Raw genomic sequence first — 7,503 nt, 5'->3', positions numbered from 1 at the left:
CCCCACAGTACAGCACAGTTAGTGGACTTGAAAAGAAACTTGAGGTGCTAAAGAGTGGGAAAGGTCAGGGAACATAATAGAGATTGAGATATTGCTATATAGGTGTACAATTTTGCAAGAATAAAGATCTTAGCTACTTGTTCCTGGAACACTTGTTTTTCTTCTTTCAAGTACTTGGAGACTGCCAGGTACAGCGTGAACCTGCAGCAAAGGTAACAAGTCTCACTCTGTAAACAAGAAAAAGGTATCTACTAGCTGGTGTGTTTATGGCTGGGTCTGCTCATGTCATTATGTTTTCTGTTCTAAAAACAGCCGGCTCTGGTTTTACATTCAAAGCCTGAATGACTTTAAAACTAAAGTGTCCTTTTGAAATAAGGTACTGATTTTCAAAGCAATAGGCAAGAACCAAAATAAGCTGTATCCCATCTTGGATGCTGCTATTTAACCCATATACTTTCCTGGGTAACCGAAGCATTCTGAACACCGCAAGAAAGCACAACCTGTCCTAAAGGAAAAATGGTGGCAAGTGGAAACATAGTTTGGAGATGCTGCTGTTGCTCAGCAATGGCTTGCCACGCACATTGGAACTGCTCTCGTGTACAGGACCAGGGAACACAATCACAGTGTCAAGGACTTGTACAGCTACAGACAAGGTATTACTAGGCTGCCTAGGGTGATGATTATCACATGCAAACCGAGTAGCCTCAGTAAAGCTTGGAGATTATAATATTCTGCAATGAGTTTTATTTAGCTGACTGTTGGTCTCCACTTCTCTTCAGCTTCTTTTGATTCCTCTGATCTTGCCCCAAACTTAGATATGCCAAAGACTTGTTAGTTATTATGAACTAATTTGCATCTAAAATTAGAACTAGAAAGCATATTTAGAACACTTAACAGAATCAGTTAATTATTAATATAATCACTTCAAAAGTGAGAGCTTTTGAAAACAAATCATATCAGAGCCTCCAAGTGAGAGTTAGTATACTAGAAAGATATTGGTCCATTTATAAAAGCTTCAGTCATGTTACCTACCCATCTAAGATCAGGCTTTACCATATTTAGATCCAGCCTTAAGTAGTGCACCAAAAAGCCTGCTAGTTGAAGTATAGGCTATTTCAAACATACATCTTTACAGGGACTTATTCATTTCACTTGGGTATTTATTTTGGCTTTAAAAGGTTTTCTTTAAGTTACCTTGTAGCTATAAACCAGAACTTATTAAAGGTAATTGTTAGAACAGTTAGTGCTTTCTACCATCAGCAACAAAGAAGGCTTTACTAGATTCCCAAATTAAAATAGCAAGAACTTGATCTTTTGTTTGTCTACCCTCTCAGCTTTTGAGAGGCTGTCCCCCAAAACCCCACCCAACAACAACAAAAAAAAGACACCAAAAAAGCCAAGACCAAACAACGCACAGACCTAAACCTATCAGGTTCCTAATATGGATGGACATGGGTTAAGGCTACAACTTTTAATAATTTCAGGGACAGCTGTAATTGCACCTTCATGAACAGAACAATCTGTGACTGTTGAAAACAGATAGGGAAGAACTGGAAACATAGGCCAAAGATAAATAAATTCATACAAAGCAAGGCCATCCACGTTCTATTGATATGAGAAAATGTCCTTCTATTTCCAGACACAATAAAATTATAGGACCCTGAAGACTGGCAATATCATCACTGAGTTAAGATATCAACGACAATTACAAGAAAACAGTCTACTTTTTTCATTACCGGATTCCAAAGCACAACTAAAGAAATTAAACATGTAGAACTGACTGCATGAAAAGCTCCTCTTCTTCTCAGTAAAGAGTTCTTCATTTATTTTACAAATCCTCTGAAATAATTGCTATGTATATGAACATTCTGCCTTGAAAGAAAAAAAGGCTATATAAAAGGTATGATAACAAGAAAACAGCCATGTTTAAAACTATCATCTGGCAATTCTTTATACAAGGACTGCTTGTGGCTTGAAGGATCATTATTGTAAGTTGCTTCTTTAACTCTGTATGCTAGATTTATTATTTTTATCCATAAACACCTAAGTGCTTACTGTGATTAAGCAAGCCTCCAGGAATTAATTTCTTTCTCCTATTTGAAAACATAGTCTAAAGCAGTTTACTAAAGAAATAGACACAGGTTTGTCTGTCTTGAAAATACCAAGGGTTATTGTTTAAGAGGGAGGAAAAAGAAAAAAGTTTATTTCAATCTCAGTTTCTCTACCTAAATATTGAGATGAAAACACTAACAGACATCATGCTTATAACACAGGCAAGATCTACACCCTGCAGATGCTTTTAGAGAGAACTAATGCCTCCAACAAATCACTGGCAATTTAGACCAACCAAAAAAAACAGTAGAAGAAAAACTTTAGAAGAAAAGTTTAAATTTTTCTCAGCCGTCCTGATGAATGTTAACTTTAATGCCTCATTAAAACCATTTAAATGGCACTGTTTTAATTACTACTTTGATCTCTTCAGCAAAACATTCAGCCAATGTACTGATCCAATGTTTCTGTACAGGTGTTCCAAACACATACAGATACTCTGTCCAGAGTAGGCAGAAATTTGTAAAAAGTTGATGTAATTGTACTGTATATGAGGTCCTTGAACCATACTTGCCCAATTATCAGTATGTTGTTCAATTTAATCAAACTCATTTAGTTAAATTTTATAGACTCTTATCAGTTGAAATTGTTAATTCTGTTTTAACTAGAAAATCATTTACCTGAAGCTCATGTACCTACATAAAAAATTTAGACCAGCTTTTTCCTCCTAGAACTGAATCTTTTTTTCTTTTAGAAATCTATAAAAGAAGTGAATTTTCATCACCTTTGTTTTTTTTCTAAATCTTAATCTTCTTAATCTTGAGCATTGTGCAACTTGCTGGTTGATAGAGTCCCAAGTGAGGATGGGAGGTAAGTTAGAAGGGTTTTTTGGGTGTGGTAAATAAACGAGCTAGGAGGAATAAAGAAAAAAAACCAAGAAAGATGTAGTATTTAAGTGACAGGATAATGACTAGTGTCCTACATAAATTGCTATTGATGGCTTCTTAGAAGAAGGGAGAATGCAAAATGAAATGGAATAACAGTAGAGGTACAAAATGAATGAAAAGCATGTAAACTAGACTACACCTGCTGCATGTAACATCTACTGAGGAGAAAATCTTTGCTGGTGTATGATATATAGTATTGTAATCTATGAGCTCTTCAGGACATGTTTTGGAATTAATTGAAGCATAGAAGGAGAAAAATCAAAGTACTAAGCATGATGGGGGAGTTCAGAAAGAAGGGAAGAAACCAATACATAACTTAGTATGTAGTTAAACGTCGAGGATACTTTTTCTGCCTGTCTTCCCTCAGTAAAGACTGCTAGATTCAGTATTTAAGGCTTCACTAGTTTGAAAAGGAAATAGCTTCTTTGTCCAGAAGACCTCCTAATGCTAAAAATAGAACAGGAATGAACCTTTGCTTTAACATAAGATACGTGATAAACATGAACGACTACCACTGTTAAAAAGAGATGTTCAGGTAAATAACCTGAAAACATAGACATTGAAATCAATTGTGTTAGTTCTGTAACAGTGCACCTAAATTGGATTGTGTATTTATCATATTTTGTCTACAAGCACAAATCCAACTCAAGAACACCCAGGAGGATAAGGGTGGGGTAAATCAGTGGCACCTTAGGCACAATTAATAGTCTCACCCACATCCTGGAAGCATGCTCAGATGCCAGACACCTGTAATACAGTTTCAGAATAAGACTGCTTATTCCCATGGGTGATAGCTTTTCTGTAATAATGAAAAGCTTTGTCCATCTGTCCTTACAATGTTGGGCATCACATATATTTGTCCTTTGACCAAAACCTACATGTAACAGAAATCAGTATTACTCATGGTGTGAAATGCTGCTAAGATAGGAATGCCATGTATACTTTACTATGCCATCTGGGAAAGAAGGAATTGGTTAAAGACACAATACAAACAAGTTCCAATGTGAAAGAAAAACCCTTCTCTCACAGGGATGTGAAGAAAGATCTCCAGATTCTGTGGCAGCAATTTATAACCACTTTGAGAAACAATTGCTGCTATCTTACTGCACAAGAATCACTGCATGTGCAGCTGCATGGTGACCTAGTTCAGAAGAAGTGGCCAGAAAACAATCATTTCTGAGTGGGGCTAGCTTTTGGCTGGTATGGCAGACAAGAGGATGGGATCACAGCAGCCATAACTCCAGTTAATTTAAACAATTGTGAAACCACACCGTCAAAGCAGATCTCTTAAGGCAGCTGAGAAACTTGACCAAAAGAACTGAGATGAAGGAAACCGAAGAAGCCAAGAAGGCTATTAAGTAAAATATAACTTAAAAAATAGACTTCTTCCAAGTTTTGTCATTAGGAGTTCATTCGTATCCTCTTGAAGCAGAAATTTATTCTGCTTGAATCTTAAGCCTGCTTCATATTACAGTGAGGTTACCAAATGTGAGACACTTTCATTTCTCAAAACAAACAAAAGGGTGTGTGCAGGTACATCCTAGAGAACAACATCTTGGGACATACTTAGAAGACTCAGGGAATGGGAGCTATCTCCTGGGTTGCAAAGTGTAGGCTAGTATTTTTAACTGTTCTGTTCAGGAAACAATTCATATTAGTGAGCACACAGGCTGGCATTTCTGATGCAAACACAAAGCAGAAAGACGTCTCACACCTCTAACTAAATTATGCAACTGTAAAAAAAGCTAAGGATTGATACTTACTGGAAAGGAGGTAGGTTTAACCTTATTAATTTGGATATGGAAGCTATTGGTGTTTAAGTCCTAGGGTGGGGCAGAGGAGCAAAAGACTGCCCAATAGTAACTCATAGTAAAGTTTACAGATAAATGCCTTTCTGGCAAAAGGGTGTTCACAGCAGGTGCAAGTATGTGTGTATCAATTAATCTAAAACAGCACTGCCCACTCCAGAACCTTCTAGCAACCACAAGGCTGCACAATCCAAGGACATCTGAGATGCTGGGTTGCATGTAACTGTGAAGAGAACAGAGGTGCTGTGCATCTGCAAATGGGACCATACATGACAACAATTGTGCAGTCTTGATAGTACTGTTGGTAAAATTCTCTAGCACTGACTGATTATTAATTTATGCTAATGCTCATTCTGTCATAAGTTTACAGGAAGTTTCTTTTGATAGCTAAAATAAGCTATTAAAATATAAGTATAGTCATACCTTCCTACCACGCAGACAATCTTGCAGAATATGACCATCAAGTAAAGCAAAGGCCCTAAACTCTTGGAAGAATGCCAGGAAATTGTGCTCATGTTTAAAATGTTTGAAGATTTGGGGCCTTAATCTGCAAAGGAAACAGTGTACGTGCAGTGTGAACGATATTTACATGTAGAAACTGTCACAAAAGTAACTAACCATGAACAAAGTAGTAGTTGCCATGCATAACTGGACTGTCTCCCTCAATCATTTTCCTGAAAAATTGGTAGTTTTTGTTACTTCCTGTACTAATGGCTAAACCAACTTATTGGACTTATGGGAGTACTACTTTACTTTCATTAGCAGAAGTTGATCAGTATTTTTGATGTTACTATGGATTAAACATCAGCATGTATCAAAATGAAATTATGCACATAACTCAAAGCAGCAGCCTGGAAAGGTATTTTCTAGCAGAATAAAACTATTTTCTATACATGATTCTTACAGAGGTGTAGGAAGGAGAAGAAACAAGGAAAAGATGAAATTCACAGTATCTCTGTGAATAATTAGGAATTTGAAGACAGGATAGCGATAACAGAGGAATTCAGCTAACTATGTTTAGCTTTTTGGATGGTTAATAAGAATTAAGTGTGTTCTGTAGCTAAGCAACAGGAATTGCTGGAATTTATTCAGTTTTCTTTTTCTTTTTTCTTTTTTTTTTTTTTTGTTGTTGTTGTTCTTGTGTCTCTTCTTTTCCCTGAGCATTTTTTACATAACTCTGGCTAGACAAAGTGTAGCAGTTTGTAAAACAGATTCTGTAAACGGAAAGGGATGCTAAATGCACGTGTTTCCTTTTATTTGTATTTAGGTATGGTTGCTTTATTATCGGTTTTGTTGATTCTGTGGATAATATTAATATTAAAGCTGTAAAGTATGTATTTACGTATGTATACTGACCTATGGGAATTTTGCAACCAGCTCTAAAACCCAACGAAAACTGATGTTTATCGCTGTAACTCAAGCTATTAATGTGTGTAAGTCACATCATTTGTACACCTAAAACCTAGTAAGTATCAGAATTCTTATCAAATTGGTCTTATCTCCTGCGTGCTGCAGGTAACTGTTTCAGTCCACAACTTCTACCTAAGGCTTATCCCTTCTGGTTGAACAAGGCAGTGGCTTTCTACTGTTTCTTTCCTTAAAATTAACAAATCCAGAACAGTAATAAAAATCCCTCCATTAGAGTCTGAACAATCCATGGTAAAATGTTTTGTTATTAATTACCTTAATTTAAACAGTGACTCTCACTTTGACACTCTTGAATTTAAACCTCGGTCCATTGATCTTGCAGTGTTCTCGTCTATCACAATAATATATTTTCCCTTTAGCTGACCTAGGCAAACAAGTGCTTCAATAGGGAACAGAGTGTATTACAACCTGCTTGTAAACTTTGAAGCTGTTTTCTTCTCTGAGCAATTCCTGGTACATTTTTTTAACCCAAGGTGGAAAAATTATTCTATGCTGTGAACGACTGAGATTTTGGGGTACTTTCCTATATGGTGCTTGAGAGCTGAGCTAGTGTTCCCCCCCCCCCCTCCCCGTGTAGCCTCCGCTGCTCCTCAGACACCTGCTGTGCATGGCAGCTAATCCCACAGCCCTCCTGGTGGGCTGAAGGCGCAGCTCCAGGAAAGCCCAGCAGCCTGGCTGAAGCCTGGCAAGTATGCTAGCTGCTCACTCTCCACCAAGCACCGAGGCAACCAGCTTTGCTCACCATGGAAGAGCAACCATGAAGCGAGCAACAGGCCCGAGAGGTCTCCAGCTGACTGACTGTGGCTCAGACGTTGGCTCCTGGCCAGCACAGCTCCTCAACCTTGACTTGACAGCTACTGCAGCCACCTGCCTTCACTTTGCCCACACACTGACTCGCTTCCTTCAAGCTTCCCTTTCTTGATGAGCAAACTGCGTTTTCATGACAATGTCGACCTCTCTCACTCTTGTTGGGCTTCTAACAAGTGAATGTCTGAAGGTCTGGTGTTACATGTTGGTCAGCAGTGACCCCACAGTCCTCCTGTACAGCGATGAAGGATGACCACACACCAGTGCCTGTGAAGGGCAGCAGGCAGGTAAATTGCTTCCTTTCCAACAAGGTGTCTGGCTGCGGCGTTGTGCTGTTTACAGCACACTGTCACTCAGCTGCCATCACTGTCCTTTGCCACCCTGGGAACATTTGGACGTACAACTTACATGACTTTCCTTCTTGTGCGGTGCTTCCCCCCCCCCCCCCCCCCCCCCGTTAAGTA

At 38.4% G+C, this 7,503-nt stretch overlaps 1 long non-coding RNA gene across 1 annotated transcript in view; it reads right to left on the bottom strand.

The window, feature by feature from the left end:
• LOC308056708 overlaps nt 1–7,417 on the bottom strand; it is a 29,255-nt gene extending 21,838 nt beyond the window's left edge. Inside the window, exon 1 of the long non-coding RNA XR_013924937.1 lies at nt 28–7,417. This is a non-coding gene — a long non-coding RNA (uncharacterized lncRNA). The remainder of the gene's footprint in view (nt 1–27) is intronic.
• Between the last annotated feature and the right edge of the window lie 86 nt (nt 7,418–7,503).

Source organism: Falco punctatus (assembly GCF_963210335.1).
Source record: "Falco punctatus genome assembly, chromosome: Z".
NCBI lineage: Eukaryota > Metazoa > Chordata > Aves > Falconiformes > Falconidae > Falco > Falco punctatus.
Note: the sequence above shows the minus strand (reverse complement) of the source record. Positions and strands in the feature narration are given on the sequence as shown.